Source organism: Dipodomys spectabilis, unplaced genomic scaffold (assembly GCF_019054845.1).
Source record: "Dipodomys spectabilis isolate Male_0828 unplaced genomic scaffold, ASM1905484v1 ptg000388l, whole genome shotgun sequence".
In the NCBI taxonomy this organism is placed as follows: domain Eukaryota; kingdom Metazoa; phylum Chordata; class Mammalia; order Rodentia; family Heteromyidae; genus Dipodomys; species Dipodomys spectabilis.
This window is the reverse complement of record NW_024871065.1, coordinates 1945505-1969162: the sequence shown is the minus strand read 5'-3', so window position 1 is coordinate 1969162 and position 23658 is coordinate 1945505. Positions and strand designations below refer to the sequence as shown.

The 23658-nt window shown below is 39.6% G+C and overlaps 1 long non-coding RNA gene across 1 annotated transcript in view; it reads left to right on the top strand.

The window, feature by feature from the left end:
• The window catches only part of LOC122096775, a 28917-nt gene extending 5673 nt beyond the window's left edge, over positions 1–23244 (top strand). The window contains exons 2-3 of the long non-coding RNA XR_006145386.1: positions 22573–22587; positions 23126–23244. This is a non-coding gene — a long non-coding RNA (uncharacterized LOC122096775). The remainder of the gene's footprint in view (positions 1–22572; positions 22588–23125) is intronic.
• Positions 23245–23658: the final 414 nt, after the last annotated feature.

Here is a 23658-nt window from a genome sequence, read left to right as displayed (position 1 = left end):
AAAAAAAACATAAAACCCTTAAATGAAAAGCAAACTTTAGAATTGGGGAGTTTCTGGAAAATTAATTGTTAGATTTTGTGAAATCCAAATCATCAGAAGTAACCTAACAATCTCACTATTTTATGCCAGTGTATATATTACAGCAACAGGAATGACCCAGGTATAAGTTTAGTGTCTGTGAGTACCTTTGTAAGATGAGAGGGGAGGTATTAGGGTATTTATGACCACATTTCAATATTTGGTATTTAAACAAGAAATGGTTAATTAGGATATTTTTATGTGGAAACTAAATCACATCTTATGAGGACCAAATAAATAATTAGCTACTTTCTGGAGTAGTGTCACTGTTTTTAACATTCATGGGGACAGTGTGCTTTTTATAGACCTACTAATGTGCTATGATATGTATACCATGTGAGGTCCTGAATGTGTTCTGCTTGCTTTTGAGAGCACTTGTTAATAGAAGATCTAAATAGGGTTTACAGTGATGGAGAATATGTAAATGCAAGAAAATTATTTGTTTAATTCATTGTCAATCTGATAAGTAGTAAAAGTTTATCAAAATATGATAATATCATCTTTCATATACCTTATTAGACTTAATGTTGCCATGGTAGATTATTGTCTCCTTAGAATTGTGATCTTGTCTCTATTGCTAGCAGCAGAAATGTGTTTGCATGCATTAGGGAAACTGTAATTTTTTAATGGTCTTGGGGCTTAAATTCAGGGCTTGGCTGCTGTCCCTCAGCTCTTCAGGTCAAGACTCGTGCTCAACCACTTGAGTGACAGTGCTACTTTTAGTTTTCTGTTGGTTTATTGGAGATAAGAGTCTCACCGACATTCCTGCCTAGGCTGGCTTTGACCCATGGTCCTCAGACCTCAGCCTCCTGAGTAGCTAGGATTACAGTCATAAGCCACCAGGGCACTGCAGATCTTTGTTGTTTAGTGACTAGGTTTATACATTGTCCAGAATTTATAATTTGCTATTTAATTCTTCCAGTGAATAGATAATACAGCAAGCTGCAAACATTTTATGTAAGACAAAAGCATACCTGCAGCATAATGAAATTCCAGGTTGGAATTCTCATAACCCAGCTCTAATATCTTCATGGGAATGTGCCATTACAGAAGCTGATGTCATTTGATGATGTGGCTGTGGACTTCACCTGGATGGAGTGGCAGAATCTGGATCCTGGTCAGAGGATCCTTCATAGAGATGTAATGCTGGAGACCTATAGCAACCTCATGTCCTTGGGTGAGCAAAGGTTATTTTTACTTGGAAGATCAAGTGTTGTTATTTTAGTAGATATTAGACTATTTATGTTATTTAGGGATAACATTCCAGTCCAAGGGAAGTGTTATTTCTTTCTAAGGGAAACTTCAACTTGATTATATGTACCTCAAGAGCTAATTTTATTCTTATTCTTTAAGAAGGCAAATCAGTAGTTGGACAAAAGTTCTAAAATATGTTCCACTAATAGAAGACTGACTTCCCAGACTTGGAGTGATTATTATAGGTGGATCTACATTCTAGATAGAATGTACATTACTACTGACAGTATGATCTGGAAATCAGTAGTTGAAAGTGCAGTGCTTCAAGCTTGGAATCCTAGATACTCTGGAGTCTGAAACTGAAGATTTTGGCTTGAAGCCAGCAACTGCAGAAAAATGACCATGAGATTCTTATCTCCAATTAACCATTCCAAAAGTAGAACTGTAGCCAAGACTCAAACTAGTAGAATGCTAGCTTTGAGCAAAAGAGCTGAGTTCAAGCCACACAATTGGCAAAATAAACCCAAAGCTGGGGGAAAATCCACCATGGAGCTGTTAATTGAGAAACCAGATTTAGGAGCAATCTTGTGAACAGGATGTCTGAGACCTTACAGCAATAATGACGTAGCAAGAGCAATAGTTCTCCACTATTTCTTAATCACAGGGCATTGTGTTCCTAAACCTAAATTGATTGTCAAACTGGAGCAAGGTACAGAACCATGGATAAGTGAAGCCTCAGACAAGTATTTCACAGGTAAGATAAAGCATGTTGAATGGTGATGTTGGATCCAGAGCCAGTTGGTATGTTTATCTTGAGGTGTACCAAGCAATAGTATTCCTAGTGCCCCTGAGTCATGTATGGCAGAGATCTAGGTGATCCTTTGTGTCAAGGAATTGTCAATCCATTATTCTCATGAACAGAAACTGAATTTGGTGTGTCAGTATTGTTAATGTCTTTTTGTCTTTAGAAAAGTCATTCTAAAAGAAAAAATGACAATGAGAAATGTAGAAAAGGAGATATCATTTTCTTTTAAACTAGTACTATGCAGGTAGGAGGAAAATAGGAGTATGCTAGGGCTACTGTCCTCTGATAGGGACAATTTCTTATCAGTATTGCTGGCCATGGAGTGGAATTCAGAATCGTGGCTTTAAGAGTGTGTCGCTGAATAACTTCAGTAAATATTTCCTTGAGAAAAATAGAAAAATCTGAAATACAGGAAAACATTTTTTTCCATTGTAAAACATCAGTACTACTTTCTTAATTACTACATTGTGGAAAAAAGTATATATTCTGCATAAAACAATGTTTTGCCATTTGAGAATATTGAAACAGAATGGGAGAAAATATCTTTACATTAAGGAATTTATGGCTCTCATTTATGTTTTTGTCTATTTTTCTCTAATTCATTTTAGATGTCTAAGAAATGGAGGATATAATTATCACCTGTCAGGAAAGTCACAATGAATATCTATCTGAAGTAGTAATCATGAAAAGTAACCCAGGGGAAGAAAAAGTGAGATATATAAAAACTTTTAATTTGAGCTCCATACAGAAGTCAGAACTGATTAAGAATAATGGGAAATCCTTTGGGATGAGGACAGAAATGGTCACTGGGTATCAGAACATGGGTGTCTACAGTGATTCTAGTAAGATGTGTGCTGTATATAGTCCCAGTGTGTCTCCTGTAGTTGAGGAATGTGAACAATGTGACACCTCTTTCACCCAGAAGACACACCTTACTTTCCCTCAGAGAACACACACAGGAGCGAAACCTTATGAAATTAACATGTGTGGAAAGTCTTTCACCTCAAAGTCAAACCTCACAAAAATTGAAGTTAACAAAAAAATAAAACCATCTGCCACTTGAGCTACAGAATCACTTCTAGGCCTTGAGAGGAAGGAATGAAGGAAGGATGGAAAGAAGGAAGGAAAGAAGGAAGGAAGGAAGGAAGGAAGGAAGGAAGGAAGGAGAGAGTGAAGGAGGGAAGTGAGAGAGGGAAAGAGGAAGGAAAGGAATGAGGAAGAAGGAAGAAATAAACTTTTCAAAAGAAGAATATTTAATTTTTGGTGAATGTGAGAATTATTCTTTCAGAGATGGAGCTCAAGAAAAATGGCTTTTACAAAAAGCAAATTCTTGAACTGTTTACAAAATGATAAAGAGGATGTAACATTTTATAAATTGATTTAATAATTCAGTAATATTAAGTAATGAGGTCAGGTTTGGCTGGTGCCCTATTGGCCACATGGTGGATGGTGGGGTCTGGCATCTTGTCTTCATGCAGGGGGAAGGAAATGCCCCCATCCATCACTTACCACCCAACTGATGGGTGTGGCTGGTTCCCTGGAAGCAGGGGTGAGCATTTGGCTGATATGTTACTCAATCTGTTAATCCTGTGCCTGGGACTGGAATTTCCTGTGGACCTGCCTTCTGCTTAGGCCCTATTTAGGCTGGACCAGCAGTGGCACTAGATGCCATGGTACATGTCTCTGTGATCATGTCCTGTGTCCTGTCTCCTGGCTTGTCTCTGGTCATCATAGTGTGTCAATTCAGCCCTCTCTTGGTGCTGATTGGTTTCTTTTCTTTTCTTTTCTTTTTTTAGATTTTCACTGTATTCTTTTTTTAATGTATTTTTTATTGTAAAAATACTGTATAGAGGGGTTAAAATTACATGGGCAAGATGAGTACATTTCTTATCAAGCATTGTAGCCTCCTCCTTTGTTTTCCCTTCCCATCCCTTCCCAGCCTCTGCCCCCTCCAATACTCCCCCCCCACCAAAGTTGTAAAGTTCGTTTTTGACATGACAACGGGTACTTCTCATTGTTGCAACGGTTCCACCTGTATCCTTATTATGCTGATTGGATTCTTAGTGTTGTTTTAATTTTTTTTCTTCTGTCCTGTTTCCAAGCTAAGTGTATTTGTGGACTGCAAGTCTTTGTTACATCAGGCTGCTTGCAGACTGCTAGCTGTGTAATAAAGACTCCAGTATTCCATCTTCCCAAAGGTAGCTTCCAACAAATATACTGTCTTCTTTTACAGAAGCACAAAGGTTGACCTAAATTTAGAATTTGTAGAGTCAAGATAGATGCCACAGTATAGTTATGTGATTTAAGATATCCTGGAGGCATTTAGAAAAATATCTGTTACATCAGAAAGTGCTTAATTAGTAAACCAAGACCAAGACTCCAGATCCTATATAAGCCAGTCATTCTAGATATGTCTAGAGCTGTTTGGTTACATGAAGAGCTCTACTTTCACACTTTCATGAAGAAATGTTTTTGTGCCAATATGAGGTGTTCAACTCAAGAACTGAGTTGAAGCCATCCAGAGCTGGCTTCAAAGGAGATTCTCTCATCTTGGCCTCCATAAAAGCTAGGAATCAAAGCATGAGCCCTGTGGGCTGTTCTGAAGAAATCTCTCTCTGGGAATAAGAGGTTTCATTCAGTGCTTCACCTCATGATTTCCGTCCCTTCAACAATTTCTGTATTTATTTTAATTTTTCAAAGAGAATCCTTAAATCCTGGCCAGGGTTCCATTTACAAGATAAGGACAGTGGACTTCACATTGCCAGATTTAGCTAGGCTGCTAGCTTAACCCCTTCCCTCACACTGTTCACCCTTCTGCTTATCTACTGAGGTCCAGTTAAAAAAAATAGGGGGATTGGGAGGCCCTTGGCCTTCCTACTTGTAACACACACACACACACACACACACACACACACACACACACACACACACACACACACACCTGCCACTGGATATAGCTCATTCTCCCATTTTTACAAACTGGATGCTTTCTGATAAAGGATGGTTCATGGACTGGAGTCCCTTCTACCTAGGCCTGTCATATAGCTGTAATTAAAAGACATGGACTAACATGCCACATTCATTCAAAGTAGCCCAAAGGATAACATTTTATTTTTGATTTTATTATTTTTGTTATTATCATTTGGCCAACACTTTTGCTTGACCTCAAAAGTTAAGGGACTTACTGCTCACTGAATTGGAAAAGTACCCTTTCTTTATTTTAATTTAAAACCAGCAATTAAAAATGAGCAATTACACTCCCTCATGTGTGGAATCTTAGCTACTCAGGAAGCTGAAATTAGAAAGGTAGTATTAGTAGGCCATCCCATGCAAAAGCTTCATGAATATGGTATCTTAGCCAATAAAAGGATGGATCTGGTCATATGTGCCTATCTTGTTTGCTACTTGTGATATGTAATTATAAAATTAGTGTGTTGAAAGGCCCAGACAAAGAAGCAAGACCCTAAGTTGAAAAATCAGTGATACAAAAGGGCATCTGGGGGGAAGATGGCAGAGGAGAAGCTGGAATCTGAACAAGCTCTCGCATAGAAAGCAGTTTTAGAGTTCCAGTGAACAGTCCTAAGACAGAGTATCACACCAAGTGTGCCATCACAGGACAGAGAGTTAGTCAAGAGAGGGGAAGCCAAGCAGACACATCTGAGCGCCTGCCAGCAGCTGCTGCTGCGGCGGCAGGGTCGCGGTAGCGACCACCGCCACGGGGAGCATACCTGAGACACAGTCCGGGACGAAGGAGCCAGACCCAGCAGACGAGCGGATTCTACTCAACACCAGCAAGAACCGACAAGGAGCGGACAACTTCATCCTGCACTTTGCAGACCAGAGACGACCCAGGATCCAAGACTCGGCGTGAGTAGAAGCCCTACTTCCTCACTCCTTCTCAGGGAGCAGAGGAGGGAAGGCCACCCCTCTCCCCCCAGCACTGGTGATCTCCATCTTGGATACCGACAAAGCTCAGAGGAGTGGCTAGCTCCAGCTCAGGCCTTGGAATAAAACGAGTCATTTAGCAGGTCACAAGAACTTAACGGCGAAGTGACCTCACAGACTCAGTTCCATCCAGGGAAAAGTCACCCAGCTCAGGCGCCAGCCATTGGAGTGGATTTCCTCACTGGGCAATCGGAGCCAGAGGCTGCCCCTCCCTCTAGCAGCCACCACAATCAATTGAAAAACAGAAACCCTGAGAATGGCTCCAGGCTGGGCTCGGTGAGTTTTTCACAAATAGCCCCAGGGAAAAGCTACTGTTTGTTGAAAGGCCTCAACTCTACCCAGAACCTAGCCTAATCACTGCATCCCCCTCTTTTGTGATTCTCAAAGCAGATCACCCTTCCATTAAACTAACCTGGGAGGGGGATCTCAAAATCTTGGGTAAAGCAGAGCATTTTGCTGCCTGTTCGAACAAACTGACTTAAGAAACCAATCAAGCCACAGGACCTCAAGCTGACCAGAGACTCCAACAAGAGGCTGGTTATAGACAAAAGGGAGATACAGGATTCTTCCCACGACTCCCCCCCCCCCCCCCAAAAAATCAAAGAACTTCTTCTTCTTCCTCTTCTTCTTCTTCTTCTTCTTCTTCTTCTTCTTCTTCTTCTTCTTCTTCTTCTTCTTCTTCTTCTTCTTCTTCTTCTTCTTCTTCTTCTTCTTCTTCTTCTTCTTCTTCTTTTCTTTTCTTTTTTTTTTTGGGTCCGGTCGTGGGGCCTGTACTCTGGGCCTGGGTGCTGTCCCTCAGCTCTTCAGGTCAAGGCTAGCGCTCTACCACTTGAGCCACAGCACCACTTCCGGCTGTTTTCTTTTTGCTTATGTGGTGCTGAGGAATCGAACCCAGGGCCTCATGCATGCAAGGCAAGCGCTCTACCATTGAGCCAACTTCCCAGCCCACTTTTTTTTTTTTTTTTGGTACCTTATATATATAAAAAAATTTTTTTTCCTTTTCTAAAACTTTTATTAATCTTTAATTTTTGCCTCTTTTGAAAAAATAATTGTTTTCCAGTAACTTTTTTTTCCTCTTATAATTTTTATTTTAGGAATACGTGAATGTGCGTTTTCCTTTCTTTTCTTGTCTTCTTTCTCTTTTTCTTTCTTAATTATCTTTTTGTTTTTTGTCTAGCTCTACTGAACTTCTGATCTTTTCTTCTCCCTTTCCTATCCTTTCCACCTTTTCCTCTCTTTTGTTCTTCTTTATGTGACTTAACTCTTGTCCTGCACATCCTCAGATAAACCCGTAGTTAACTAGTAGACCCTATCCCCCATTGTGTACACACTTAATCCACAAATTTATTACTCAATTCAAAACCTCTGAGACTTAAATTCTTTAATAGCAGTACTACCTCTTTATACCTATATAATATTTTAAGCATTTTTTTGAGTTTTTCACATCTCCTCTATGTCCCTCCCCTTCTCTCAATTTATTCACATTCCTCTCTAAATAGATGGCCTTTTATTCTCTATAATAACATTAATTTTTACGTTTTTATTTTTTTTCTGGTATCTTTTCATTCCCCTTTCCCTTTCTTCTTTTTCTCTCTCTCTCTCTACTTGCATCCTACCCAACCTATTTCCTGCATTGGGTTTAGGACATAGTTAACTCTCCCTGTGCCTCCCCACACCAATCTATTCCTATTTTTTTACCCACATCTCTCCCTAACCCTAATAATTTCTGGTTTTCCAAATTATTCTCTGCAGTTCGAAGTCCATTAACATATAGTTGTTTGATGTTGAATAGATATATCTGTTGAACTAGATTGTATCTGTAGACTATTGACTGTACAAATGCAAACTTTGGTTGATGGTTGCCTTAAGATAGTGTTCTAGCACAAAACTGGTGCTATCTTCATCTCAAATGGGCAGAGTAAGCCAGAAAAACACTAGAAAAATGGTAAATTCGGGTATCTCAATTCCCAATCTTGATAATCAGGGGTCAGAACAGATAATGAATAATCCAGAGGAGAGTTCCCAAATAGCTCTACAAACACTGCTAGCAAACATGATAAATAGAGAAGTTTGACAACTTACAAAGGACTCTGCATGAGCGTGATAGGGAGAGAGAGGAGGCACCCCAGAAGTTTATACAGGAATATCATAAGCGTGAGGAAGCTACTCAAAAACTGATACAGGATTTGCGTGAACAACTTGAGAATACTCAAAGAGAAAGGGAGGAATGGCGTGAGCAGGCTGAGAACACTCAAAGAGAACTGCAGGAATCCCAGGAACGGGAGGAAAGAGAACTACAGGAATCCCACAAATGGGAGGAAGCTAATCAAAGAGTAATACAGGAATTGAGAGACCAGGTAGAGAATACACAAAGATCACTAAAGGCATTCATGGAATCCATTAACAAAGAGCTGAAGGAAGTCAGGGAGACCACAAAGGGAATGCTGATGGAACCCAACAGAAGGAATGGGAGTCCAAAGAAACCATAACCAATCAACTAAGTGATTTGAGAACAAACACTGAACACCAAATTAAGGAAGTAAAGAAATTCATACAAGACCTAAAACAGAGCTTCAACAAAGAACTTGAAGCCATCAAAGACATAAAAAACAAAGTAGAGAGTCTTGACAGCAGGTTAGACCATGCAGAACATCGAATCTCAGGGATTGAAGACAGCCTAGATATTATAGAGAAAGAACATACAACCATCCAAGACAAGTCCAAGAATATGATAGATCTATTCAACACCTGGAAGACACCATCAGAAGGCCTAATCTAAGGATAATGGGTGTAGAAGAGCACCTAGAAACAGAAGTTAATGGTCTAGGAAAGTTGTTTAACAGGATCCCAGCAGAGAACTTCCCAACATGCAAAAAGATAGGCCTATTCAGATACAAGAAGCCTTTAGAACCCCAAATAGACCAGACCAGAATAGGACATCCCACCATCACATTATAATCCACACAGGATCAACTCAGACCAAGGAAAGATCCTTAAAGCTGTCAGAGAGAAAAGGTTAATCACCTATAAAGGGAAACCAATTAGAATCACCTCAGATTTCTCAGCAGAGACAATCAAAGCAAGAAGAGCCTGGAATGATGTATGCCATGCCCTAAAAACAAACAACTATCAACCAAGAAAACTGTACCCAGCTAAACTCTCCTTCATAACTGAAGGCCAAATAAAAACCTTCCATAGCAAAGAAAAATTGAAACAATACATCTCCACCAAACCAGCCCTACAAAAGATTCTTAAAGATGTCCTACACATAGAAAACCAACAAGACCGCAATAAAGGCAAGAAACTGCACCCAAACTGAGAATCCAAGAACCATAGGAAGAACCCCAGTTTTTGCAGCCCCCAAGAAGGTGGATAACATGGCAGGAACTCCCAAATACCTCTCAGTCCTGTCTCTTAACGTTAACGGACTGAACTCTCCAATTAAGCGACATAGACTGTCTAGTTGGATTAAAAAACAAGACCCTTCTATCTGCTGCCTGCAGGAGTCACATCTTGCCCGTAAAAACAAACACATTTTCAATGTTAAAGGCTAGAACAAAATCTACCAAGCAAACGGCCCCCATAAACAGGCGGGAGGTGCAATCCTAATATCAGATAAAATAGACTTCATTAAAATTTGTGAGAAGAGATAAAGAAGGTTGCTACATACTAATTAAAGGATCTCTCCTTCAGGAGGATATTACAATTCTAAATATCTATTCGGCCAAACAATGGAGCACCCAAATTTATCAAAGAAACACTACTTTCCCTCAAATCCCATATAGATCCAAAGACATTAATTGTTGGGGATTTTAACACACCAATCTCCCCACTAGATAGATCAACTCGGCAAAAACTCAACAGAGAAACCGCAGATCTAAACAGCTGCATAGACCAACTAGACTTAACAGACATCTACCGAACATTTCACCCAGCAGCATCAGAATACACGTTTTTCTCAGCAGCACATGGAACATTTTCTAAAATAGACCACATTTTAGGCCACAAAGCAAACTTGTCTAAATTCAGAAACATTGAAGTTATACCTTGCATTCTCTCTGACCACAGGGAATAAAATTAGAACTCAACACCAAAAGCCACCAAAGAAAGTCTGGTATCACATGGAGACTGAAGAACACACTACTTAATCATGAGTGGGTCATGGGGAAGATTAGAAAGGAAATTCAAATGTTCATGCTATTCAACAAAAATGAACACACAAATTACCAGCTCCTCTGGGACAGAGCAAAGGCAGTACTCAGAGGCAAGTTTATAGCTCTGAGCTCCTACATCAACAAATTGGAGAGATCTGAAACTAACAATTTAAGGACACATCTAAACTTCCTTGAAAAAGAGCAGCAAGATAAACCCCAATCCAGTAGACAGAAAGAAATAATAAAAATTAAATCAGAATTAAATGAATTAGAATCCAAAAAAACTATAGAAAGAATCAACAAAACAAAGAGTTGGTTCTTCGAAAAACTTAACAAAATTGACAGACCCTTAGCAAATCTTATCAGAAAAAGAAGAGAACACACCCAAATTAATAAACTCAGAGATGAGAATGGAAACACCACCACGGAAACAACCAAGATTCAGAACATTATAAGGGAATACTTCTCAAAACATTATGCTAATAAGTTTGAGAACCTGACAGAAATGGACCTCTTCCTAGCAAATATTGACATGCCAAAACTAAACCAAGATGAGTTAAACTATCTTAACAGGCCCATATCAAGCATTGAAATAGAAAGAGCAATAAGAGACCTCCCAGCTAAGAAAAGTCCAGGACCAGATGGTTTTACAGCGGATTTTTACAAGGCCTTCAAAGCAGAGCTCACAGCAATTCTCCTCCAACTCTTCAATGAAATTGAAAGAGAAAGCTCACTACCGAATACATTCTATGAAGCCATCATAACCCTCATCCCAAAACCAGGCAGGGACTCATCAAAGAAAGAGAACTATAGACCCATTTCTTTGATGAATATTGATGCAAAACTTCTCAACAAAATTTTGGCCAACCGACTTCAACAATTCATCCAAAAAATCATACACCACGATCAAGCAGGATTCATTTCAGGGATGCAAAGCTGGTTCAATATACTCAAATCAATTAATATTATTCATCACATCAACAGGAGCAAGAATAAGAACAACATGGTTATCTCAATAGACGCAGAAAAAGCATTCGACAAGATCCAACACCCCTTTATGATGAAGGTTTTGGAAAAATTAGGAATCCATGGAACATTCCTCAATACAATAAAGGCTGTATATGCTACTTTCATATTTTAATCAGCTATTTGTGTATGTCCTTTTTAGAAAAGTCTCTTTAATCTTTTTCCCATTTTAAAATTAGATTTTATGGTGTGGGGGTTACATGGAGCATTTTCTTTATATTTTCAAATCCATATTTGTTAGTAATCTATTTGAAGAATATGCAAATATTTTCTCCTACCATGCTTTTGCTTCTTTGTTGATGGTTCTTTTCAGTATAAAAGGTTTTCATTGTATGCACTTAATCTGGTTTGGTATGGTATTTATTTTTTAATTTTTGTTCAGTTATTGATTTATTATCAGTCATGGGGCTTGAACTCTGGGTATGAGCTTGTCCCTCAGCTCTTCAGTTCAAGACTAGCACTCTACTACTTGGGCCATTGCACAACTTCTGGTGTTCTGGTGCTTCATTAGAGATGAGTTTCATAGGTTTTTCTGCCAGGCTGGCTTTGAACCATGATCCTCAGATCTCACTCTCCTGAGTAGTTAGGATTACAGGTATCAGTCACCAGAGTCTGGCATTTGTTTGTTTATTTTTTGCATGAGTCATTTTTGGTGTCTTATTTAAGGATTTACTGTTAAATCTAATGCCATAAGGCTTTCTTCATCTCCTGTCTTCTTCTCCTTTCCCTTTCCCTTTTGTTCCCTTCTCTCCACTACTCTCTTGTCTCCTCTTCTTCCTTCTTTTCCCTGACCTTTGGCTTCCCTTCTCTCCCTCCTCCACTCATTTTGTTTTCTCTATATGTCTGAGATGAGACTTGCTAGTATCACTACAATTAGGCTTCTAACTTAGAAACACATACCTCACACTCCACCACAAGAAAGCCACACTCCATGGCTTTCTTGAGCTACTATTGGAGCGTGAACTCCAGGTCTCACAGACAGTCAGCTTCCTCACTCACTGTTGGCACAATCACTTTAGCCTTACCTCTAACTTGTTTATTAGCTGCTTAATTTGAATTGTTTTTCTAGGCTGGCTTACAGACCTCAGTTTCCTCCTTAGTAGCTAGGCTAAAATGACAGTTTTGAGCCAGAAGTGCTTGTTTTGTTTTGACTTACCTCAACATTTAACATTCACACTTAATTGGATACTACAATGAAAGGATTATTGTTACTGGTTTATGTGGAATTAATATTCAACCTAAACTGAAATAGTTTATCTTTCAAATTAAGTGTTGTTGTATTATATCTCTAATAATTGTAACTGTTCTTCTTACTGTGGTAGATTTTGATCACCAAGCAAATCATTTATGCTGGAAATATTGTTTTATTAATGTAATTTAATATTATTATGGAGGTGATGCATAGAGATTAATAAATACTGTTTCTTCATACAGTGTCTTCCATTCCTTCACTCTCTGCCACTCCCTCCCTCCTATCTCTACTCCTGAGTTGTATACTGTATTTTCATCACCCTATTTCCCTCAAATTCTATGGCTCTGCCACACCCTCCAGAAGATTTTCACATGAATACTCCATACATAATTGAAAGCACTTGTTTTTATTTCACAACTGAAGTAAGACAGTGACTCCCTTTAATATTCTATAAATCATACTAATAGCATACATTTGTTACAGATCCATTCTAGTTCCCATCTGTTTGTTTTACTGATAGATTATTAGAAACATATTGTTGGATTTTATTGTGTTTATAACATAGCTTTCTTTCTCATACTGATTTCTAGACAATTTGTCTTCAGATCTATTCTCAGTGTGTCTGTCTTGGTAAATATAACAGCATAGTGATTATTAAACAGCCTTTAGGTAAAGATAATGCCTTCCACATGTGTGTTTGTGGTGACCATTTTTCTGGTTGTTCAGTCATTAAGAGGAGTATTAGACACCAGGCGTTGGTGGCTCACACCTGTAATCCTAGCTACTCAAGAGGCTGAGATATGAGGATCTCGGTTCAAAGCCAGCCCTGGTAGGAAAGTCCATGAGATCCTTATCCCCAATAAAGCACTAGAGAACCAGATGTGGTGCTGTGGCTCAAGAGGTAGATCATTTGCCTTGAGGTCAAGAGCAGAGGTATAGCACCCAATCCCTGAGTTCAAGCACCATGGCCGACAAAAAAATAAAAAGAGGAGTATTCGTTCTCCAATCATAATGAGAGATTAAAGAAATTATCATTCTTTGGCCTTTTAACCATGTCTTTGTAGACTTTTCAGAGTAAATTTTTTATTATACAGATTGATGATACATGTTATTATCAGTGCTCTGTATCTGTGGTAACACACTTAACACACTTTGTGCTGATGTTTATTTCTTCTCATATTATCAGTATCTGTATTTTCATTATTCATTTTTGCTTCAGGTATCATTATATTGAGTTATTTTGATTTCTTGATAATTAATGTATATTTCTTTGGATGGCTTATTGAGTTTTTTGAGTATATTTTCTTCAGTTCAAATCAGACAGTACCTGATATATTTACTATTTTTATATTACAATATAAATATGGTTTCATTTTAGTAATTACTTTGCTATTTATTGTGTTTGTCTCCTCTGATACTTATTTCTTAGTTTGCTTTCATGTAATCTGCACACAGCCTTCTATACAGTGAAAATCACCTGTAATACAATTCCTGGCAATCTTCTATACACTGTAAATCACCTCTGATGCCTATTACATTTTAAATCCTTCTAAATAGTTGTTATACTGCATTGTTCATAGGATAATGCCAGTTTTTGCAAAGACTACATGAAGACTATAGGTGTCATACTTTTTCAAATATTTTGGATCTATGGTTTGTTGAATCTGTGAAACAAACAAATATGCAAGGCATAATATACTCCTATGAAAATGCTACTACAGGGGCTGGGAAGGTGGCTCAGTGGTAGAGTGCTTGCCTTGCATGCATGAGGCCCTGGGTTTGGTTCCTCAGCACCACATAAACAGAACAAGCTGGAATTGGTGCTGTGGCTCAAGTGGTAGAGTACTAGCCTTGAGCTGAAGAGCTGAGGGACAGAGCCCAGGCCCAGAGATCAAGCCCTGTGACTGATGAAAAGAAAAAAAAATGCTGTTATGCAGTAGCTATACCCTAATCTGGTAGTCTGACTGTTTCTTTAATAAAGAAGTAACCACAAATTTTATGTACAGAATAAAGACCATCCTTAGGCTGAAGCACAGAACTTCTAAAGACGTAAAACATGTATCATAATTGTTGCTATACTATAGAACTGCAAGAAAGTAAATTTCCCAGTCTGATTTTTCTTACGACAGACATAGGTAATTAAGTTGCTGGAGGTACTGCAGTTCATTATTACGAGGTACTCTAGTAGTTTACAGTATTCTCACATTACTCACCTATGACATCATATAATATAGTTACTTTTCTTTTTTTTTTTTATTGTAAAGCTACTATACAGAGGGTTACAGTTACATGAGTGAGGTTACGAGTACACTTCCTCTTGAACATTGTTACCCCCTCCATTGTTTTCCCCCTACCATCCCCTCCCTCCCTCCCTTCCCCGAGGTTCTTTTTTTTTTTTTTTTTTGATTGTGATTAAATGATTACATAATTTCAAAGTCACAAGTTCATTCTAACTTCCCTGGAGCAAATTGTCTACCACAGTCTGTAATATATAACAGTGTTCACATGTTATATACCATATTTGTGATCAGCAGCATGAGGATATTTAGTAGTGGTTCAACCAGATGAGCAGGAGTTCTTTGTTTCTTAAATCCTGTTAGTTTTGTCGTATCACCTAACCTTTTGGATTTAGCATCCACTTATGAGGGAGACCATGTACCGTTTGTCTCTTCGTTCTTGGCTTACCTCGCTCAACATGATTCCTTCTAGCTCCATCCATTTCCCTGCAAATGCCATTATTTTGTCATTTCTAATGGCTGCATAATATTCCATTGTGTATAGATACCACAATTTTTGGATCCATTCATCTGTGGTGGGGCACCTAGGTTGTTTCCATATCCTAGCTATTGCGAACAGTGCTGCAATAAACATGGAGGTGCATGTGTCCTTGTATATTGGTTCCTGTTGTTCAGGGTAGATGCCTAGAAGTGGTATGACTGGGTCGTAAGGGAGGTCAATCTTTAGCTTTCTAAGGACCCTCCAGACTGCTTTCCAAAGTGGTTGTATAAGTGTACATTCCCACCAGCAGTGTAATAGGGTTCCTCTTTCTCCACATCCCCTCCAGCATTTGTCGTTGGCTGATTTGTGGATGTGGGACATTCTGACTGGGGTAAGGTGGTATCTCAGGGTTGTCTTTATTTGCATTTCCTTCACCACCAGGGATGATGAACATTTCCTCATGTGTTTCTTTGCCATTTTTATTTCTTCATTTGAGAAGTCCCTCTTTAGTTCCCTTGCCCATTTAGTAATTGGTTTGTTAGGTTTGGGAGGGATTAGTTTCTTGAGTTCCCTGTATATACAGGATGTTAACCCCTTGTCTGATATATTCCTGGTAAATATTTTTTCCCAATTAGTTGGTTGTCTTTCTAGCTTAGTTGCGATAGATTTAGCTGTGCAGAAGCTTTTTATTTTAAGGTAGTCCCATTTGTCGAGTCTCTCTCCAACTTATTGTGACCCTGGGACTCTGTTCAGGAAGTTCCTTCCTGTGCCTATTAGTTCAAGTGTCTCTCCTACTCTGTCCTGCAGTAGTTTCAGAGATTCAGGTTTAATGTTAAGGTCTTTAATCCATTTTGAGTTGATGTTGGTGCATGGTGACAGGCTGGGGTCCACTTTTAGTTTTCTGCATGTGGCTGCCCAGTTTTCCCAGCACCAGCGGTTGAAGAGGCTGTGTTTCTTCCATTGTATGTCTTTGGGTCCTTTGTCGAATATCAGCTGGCTGTAGGCCTGTGGATTTATATCTGGATCTTCTATTCTGTTCCATTGGTCTTCGGGTCTGTTTTTGTGCCAGTACCATGCTGTCTTTGTGATTATAGCTCTGTAGTAGAGTTTGAAGTTCGGCATGGATAGCCCTCCCATATTGTCTTTATCCCCTAGAATTGTTTTGGCTATTCTAGGTCTTTTGTTGTTCCATATAAATTTTGGACTGTTTTCTGTATTTCAGTGATGTACGTCATTGGGATTTTAATAGGAATTGCATTGAATTTGTATATTAGTTTTGGAAGTATCACCATCTTTACTATATTAAGTCGGCCTATCCAGGAGCATGGGAGGTCTTTCCATTTCCTAGTGTCTTCTGCAATTTCTTTCTTTAACTTTTTATAGTTCTCATTAAATAGTTCTTTTACATCTTTGGTTAGGTTAATTCCTAAATATTTTATTTTTTGGGAGGTTATTGTGAATGGGGTTGCTCCCTTTATTTCCCTCTCTTCCTGTGCTTTATCAGTGTATAGGAAGGCAACTGATTTTTGTGGGTTTATTTTGTATCCTGCTATTTTGCCGAAGTGACTTATGATTTCTAAAAGTTTGGGGATGGAGTTTTTGGGATCGTGGAGGTATAGTATCATGTCTGCAAAAAGGGATAGTTTCACTTCTTCTTTCCCTATGCGGATCCCTTTAATGTCTTTTTCTTGCCTTATTGCCCTGGCTAGGGGTTCTAGGACTATGTTGAAGAGGAGTGGAGACAGTGGACATCCTTGCCTTGTTCCTGTTTTTAGGAGGATTGGTTGTAGCTTTTCCCCATTAAGTATAATATTGGCTATTGGTCTGTCATAAATGGCTTTTATTGTTTTTAGAAATGTTCCTTCTATTCCTATTTTCTCCAGAGCTTTTAGCATGAATGAATGTTGAATTTTATCAAAGGCCTTTTCTGCATCTGTGCCGATAATCATGTGATTCTTGACCTTGGCTCTGTTGATATGCTGGATTACATTTATTGACTTACATATGTTAAACCATCCCTGTGTCTCTGGGATGAAGCCTACCTGATCATAGTGTATTATTTTTTTTATGTGTTTCTGGATTCTGTTAGCTAGAATCTTGTTAAGGATCTTTGCATCTGTGTTCATCAAGGAGATTGGCCTGTAATTCTCCTTTTTGGTTGGGTCTTTGCCTGGTTTGGGGATGAGTGTGATATTGGCTTCGTAGAATGAGTTTGGGATAGCTCCCTCCTTCTCTGTTTCTCTGAAGAGCTTGAGGAGTATGGGTATTAGTTCTTCTTTAAAGGTCTTATAGAATTCTGCTGTGAATCCATCTGGTCCTGGGCTTCTTTTGTTGGAAGACTTTTGATAGCTTCCTGTATCTCATTATAGGATATTGGCTTATTTAATTGGTTAACTTCTTCTTTGCTCAGTTTGGGTAACTTGTATTTCTCTAAAAATGCATCCATTTCCGCCAGATTTTCTTCCTTTAGAGAGTATAGCTTTTGAAAGTAGTCTGTTAGAATTGTTTGGATATCTTGGGTACGTGTTGTGATGTTTCCCGTGGCATCCCTAATCCTATTAATATGGGTTTCCTCTCTTCTTTTTTTAATTAATCTTGCCAACGGGCCATCAATTTTGTTTATTTTTTCAAAGAACCAGCTTTTTGTTTGGTTTATTTTGGTTATGGTTTTCTGATTTTCTAATTGGTTAATCTCTGCTCTCAATTTGGTTATCTGGCTTCGTCTAGTAGCTTTAGGTCCCATTTTTTCTTGTTTTTCTAGCTGTTTTAGTTGCAACATGAGATTATTTACTTGGTCTGTCTCCATTCTCTTGATGTGGGCACTGAGGGCAATAAATTTGCCCCTCAGGACTGCTTTTGCTGTGTCCCACAAGTTTCTTTGTGAGGTGTTTTCATTTTCATTGAGTTCTAGGAAATGCTTTATTTCTTCTCTGATCTCTTCTGTTACCCAGGCCTTGTTAAGGAGTGTGCTGTTCAATTTCCATGTATTAGAGAAATTTCTGCGGTATGCTTTGTTATTGAGAGCTAGCTTGATTCCATTGTGGTCAGATAGGATACAGGGGATTATGTCGATCCCTTTGTATTTGCTTAAGTTCCTTGAATGAACTATGATATAGTCTATTTTGGAGAAAGTTCCATGAGCTGCTGAGAAGAATGTGTACTGTGTTGTTTTAGGGTGAAATACTCGGTAGATGTCAGTTAATTCCGCTTGAAGTATGGCCTCACTTAATTCGGTAGCTTCTTTGCCAATCCTCTGGTTGGTAGACCTGTCCTTTGGTGAGAGTGGCGTGTTAAAGTCTCCTAGTATTATTGTATTGGGATCTATTTTATTCTGTAAGTTTGAGAGCATTTGTTTAACATATCTGGGTGCACCAATATTTGGGGCATATAAGTTGATGATGGTTATATCCTCCTCTTGGATTGTTCCCTTTATTAATATGTAGTGTCCGTCCTTGTCTTTCTGTACTGATTTTAATGAAAAGTTTATTTTGTCAGATATCAGGATAGCTACACCTGCTTTCTTATTGGGGGAATTTGATTGGTAGATCCTTTTCCACCCCTTCACTCTGAGTTTGTTTGTATGTTTGGCTGAGAGGTGGGTCTCCTGAAGGCAACAGATGGATGGGTCTTGTTTTCTGATCCAGTCCTCAGTTCGTTTTCTTTTAATTGGCGAATTCAGCCCATTTATATTAAGAGAAAGTATAGAGAGATGCATTGTGGTCCCTGCCATTCCGTTTTCCTAAGTTTTTCTTCTTTCCTTTCCTCCTGTGCTTGCTCAGTTAGACTTTGAGTAATGCCTGTTTGGGGCAGGTCCCAGTTCCTGGTTGCTTTCTTCAGGTTGTGTCCCCCCTCTTGGAATTCTTTGTAATGCTGGCTTAATGTTTATGTATTCATTTAGTTTTTCTTTGCTATTAAAAGTTTTCAGTTCTCCATCGAATGTGAATGCTAGCTTTGCCGGGTACATCAGTCTGGGTTGGCAGTTATTGGCTCTCAGGGCTCGTATGGTGCTTTCCCAGGCTTTTCTTGCATTCATTGTTTGTGTGGAGAGATCTGCAGTGATTCTAATTTTTTTCCCGTTGTAGTATAGCTCCTTCTTCATTTTTGCTGCATGCAGGATTGTTTCCTTATTATTCAGATCCATCATTGTTACTATTATGTGCCTAGAGGTGTTTCTCCTGGGATCTTGCTTGTTGGGTGTTCGATAAGCTTTTGTGATGTAGTTAAGATGGTCGTTTTTGAGGTGGGGAAAATTTTCATTGACTATCTTGTTAAATAGGTGTTGCATTCCCTTGCTCTGGAATTCCTCACCTTCGTCCACTCCGATTATGCGAAGGTTAAATTTTTTAGCATTATCTGCTTGCTCTTGAATTTCCCTTTGGTTTAATTTGAGTGATTTTTCCATATCTGTCACTTTTTGGTCCAGTTGGTGTATTCTGTCTTCTGTATCTGACACTCTACCTTCCATTTCATTCACTCTGTTGACCGTGGCTTCTATTGTGGTTTGCATGGAGGAAATGGATCCCTTTATGGATTCAATGTTGGTTCTCAGAGTACTGATCTCACCTCTCAATGAGGTGAGATCAGTATGCATTACCTCTAATTTGGCGTTTATCTCACTTCTTACTGAGGTTTGTGCAGCTTCTATTTTTGCATCCAATTTTTGTTTGATATCCTGTATATCTTTTGATAGTTCATCCTTGTGCTCTTTCAATTTCTGATCCATTTCTCGCTTTATTTCTTGAGTCATTGCCTCCAGCAACCCTTGGATGTAGTTTTTGTCTTCCATTCCTGCTTTGCTCCCACTGGGGCTCTCCCCTGCGTGGCTGCTGGCTTTTGAGGTGAGCTTGCTGTCCTGGGTAGTGGTAAACCTTGTGATTTTTCTCTGTGATTTTCGCATGGGGGCTCAGGAGACTGCTCTTCAATCTTGTTTTGGTGTGTCTGTCTTTGCTTGGTTGCTGATTCTGTATTGGTAGAGAGAGTCTGTGCCTGATCTGGATTCTGTTGGGAGCCTATTTCCAGCTGCTATTCACTTAGGATTCTCAGCTCTCTGCTGTAGCAATTCCCGCCTTTGGAAGGGTTGAGCAGCCTAGACTGCTTGTGTTTGCTCCTGCGGGTGCTCTTGGGAAGATCAGATGCTCTGGATGCACTCTCCCAAATACTGGAGTCTGCTATGGGCTCCTGATGTGTTTTTGTTTGTTTGTTTTGGGCTGGTTGTGGGCTTGAACTCTAGGTTTGGGTGCTGTCCCTCAGCTCTTCAGCTCAGGGCTGGCACCCTACCATTTGAGCCACAGCCCCACTTCTGACCCTTTTTGCTTTGTTCAGGCGCCGGTCCCCTGGCCTGGTTCCGGCCCCAGCCTGGAGCGCGCTCGTTAGGCCTGTGCTAATGTGTATCCACCTTGGTTATGCAGCCTGGAGGACACAGTTCAAATTTCTTCTACTGTTGGTAGTCTTGACCCAGGGGCACTGTTCCTGGCTTGAGCATTTAAGCTCCCTTCCAGGGGCGCTCTTGCTCTGGCCTGGCCAGCAGAGTGTGCTCCACCGGCTGGTGGAGCTCTCGAACAGTTCCCAGTTTTAGTGGGTCCTGTGGTCCGGGTGTTGGGGTAGGGAGTCTAGGTCAGGGTCTGGGGATTCCCTCCAGCTCTGGTCTCCCTTGATGGATTCCCTGTCCCCTGATGGGTACTCACCCTGTAGGTCGTCAGTTGTTGTTGCAGTCCGTCAGTTGTTGTTGCAGTCCGAGTTCAGTTGGGGTGGTTGCGCGCTGGGTTGGGCGGCCCCCAGCCGGGTCGTTGCGATCGCGATTGGGCGGGTGGTCTGCGGACAGGTCCCTTTGTGGCGCTGCTGGTGCCGGGCAGCTTTGGCGGGATGGAGCCTCTCCGCTCCGGTGGAGAGTGATGGGTGGGGTGGGATCCTCCTGGAGACTCCGGCTGGTAGGTTTCTCTGTTCCTGGCGATCCGCTGTTCTGCAATCCGGTACCTGGTGATCTGCAAGCAGCCCCCTGTGTCTCTGTGGCTCCGGCAGCCCCCGCCCGGCCGGCTGGCCGGCGGCTTGGCGCACTGCCGCGCGGCCAGTAAAGGTTGGGGGAGGGGTCTTCGCTCTTCTCTGTTCTGAAATTCTTCTTTTCCTCTCTTTCTTTTTTTTGTTATTTTCCACCTCTGGTTTTTCTCTGAGTGTTCGTCTTTTTGTTGTTGTCAGTCTCTTGGGGAGATTAAAGGTTGGAACTCGAACTCTCTTTTTGGTTGGAGAGAGCTGTGGCGTTTCCCTACTGCCCCGTCGCCATCTTGGTCCCCCCTCTATAGTTACTTTTCAATGAGATAATTCCATTTAAAATCTGAATCAATTACACTTTTTAATTTTTTGTTGGTATTCTTTGAACACAGGTCCTCAAATTCGTCAGCAAGTTCAGTATTAATTGATCCATATTACTAATCTGCATACTTTGGTTTAATTACACCTATATATTTATATATTGAATCTTCATGCTTTATGAATCATGAATATGGTGCTGTGTTCTCCCTTCACAAATCATTTTAGACAACTTACATAAAATATATGTTCTATACATTCCTTTATATTACCTAAACATTTGCAATTTTCAGGTGTATTTTCACGTTGACATCTTTCTTATTGTCTTGAAGCAGGATAATTTCTTGTAACAGTCTGCAGATGGAGATGTGTTATTAATTAATTACCTTTCCTGAAAATACCCATAATCTGCATTTTTTAAAGTGTGAATTGACTAAGAAAGAAAAACTTAAACACAGAAAAATATTATTTTCAATTGTAAAATATCAGTATTACTTTCATAAAATCTTAGGGAGAAAGGCATACAGTTCTCATAAATCCATTCCTACTTTGATATTTTAAAATCTTAAATTTTAAAAGATAATGTGCTACCTTCACAATAAAGAGTTTTTGGATATCAATTAAGTTTTTGTATTTTTTCTTATGACTCATTTTAGAGGTCCAAAAACATAGATGTTGTGATTAAGTCTTTCCAGGATGAATCTCTGTGTAAAATAGCAGTCACAACTAATGATACAGTTGAGGGAAGAGTGTGATTAGGAACACATTTAATTTTGAGCTCAAAATGTAAGGCAGAGCAGACGAGGACTAATGGGAACCCTGAAGGATGAGAACTGAGGATTTCAATGAACCTGATGAGATGCATGCCCGGGGTGTCTACTGAAGTTGAAGAACCCCACAGTTATTCTGAGCATTTTTATGCAAAATTATGAAAGTCCAAATGAGCTGCAACATTTGAATATGGTAGAGAAGAGAAGGTAGTACAATAAGAGACCATATTTTTTAGACAGTATTGGAGGACACTCCAGTAAGCATAATGAATATAGAGAAGAGTATGGTAATTCTGATGTCCTTGCCCAAGAAATACTTGAGGGAGGGAGGAAAACACCTGAATGTATTGTATGTGCAAAATCAGTCCACTTAAGGTCCACAGTCAGTTCACATCAAAAAATGTACAAAGGAGAGAATCCTTATACTTTTACTGAATGTGCAAAATCTTTCAGTAAGGAAATACACCTAACAATACCTCAGGGCATGTATCCACAGAAGAAGCTTGATGAGCATAAGCACTGTCCAAAATCTATGTCTGAGAAAACAGAAGTGACATTCCTACCATAAGCACCCACAGTAGAGAAACCCTATATGTATGAGGAATGTAGGAAAATTTCCACGTAGAAGTCAGTTCTCAGCAGGCACAACAGAATTCACACAGAAGAGAAACGTTATGAATGCAAGAAATGTAGAACTTACTTTGCATCAGATAGCACACAGGAGAGAAACCTCATGAATGTAACAAATGTGGAAAGTCTTTCAACCACTAAGTTAAACCTTCATGTTCATCAGAGAACATACATAGGAGTATCACGAATGTAGAAAGTCTTTCAACTGGAAGGCAGAACTTTCTTTTCATCAGAGAACACATAGAGGAGAGAAACTTTGTGATTGCAACAAATGTGGAAAATCCTTTAAGCAGAGGTCACAGCTTTCCAGCCATAATAGAATTCACACAGGTGAGAAACCTTATGAATGTAACAAATGTTGAAAGTCCTTCTCCTGGAATTCAGATTGCAACACACATAAGAGAATTCACACTGGAGAGAAACCTTATGAATGTAACAAATGTGGAAGTCCCATCAGATTGTAATCACAGCTTACTTTGCATCAGAGAAAACACACAGTAGAGAAACCTTATGAATGTAAGAAATGGGTAAGTCCTTCACTCTGAATTAACACCTCCACTCACATGTGAGGATTCACACACGTGAGAAACCTTAGGAATGTAATAAATGTGGGAAGTCTCACCTGGAAGATAACTCATTTTGCATCAGAGAAACCAAACAGGATACAACAAGTCTTACAGCTTGAACTCAGAGACTAGGCACTTTACGTTTTTTAATTGGGCTTGGTCTTGAACTCTGGGCCTGAACACTGTCCATGAGCTCTTCAGCTCAAGGGTAGTGCTCTACTACTTGAGCCACCTCACCAATTCGGGTTTTCTGAGTGGTTTATTGGAGATGAGTCTC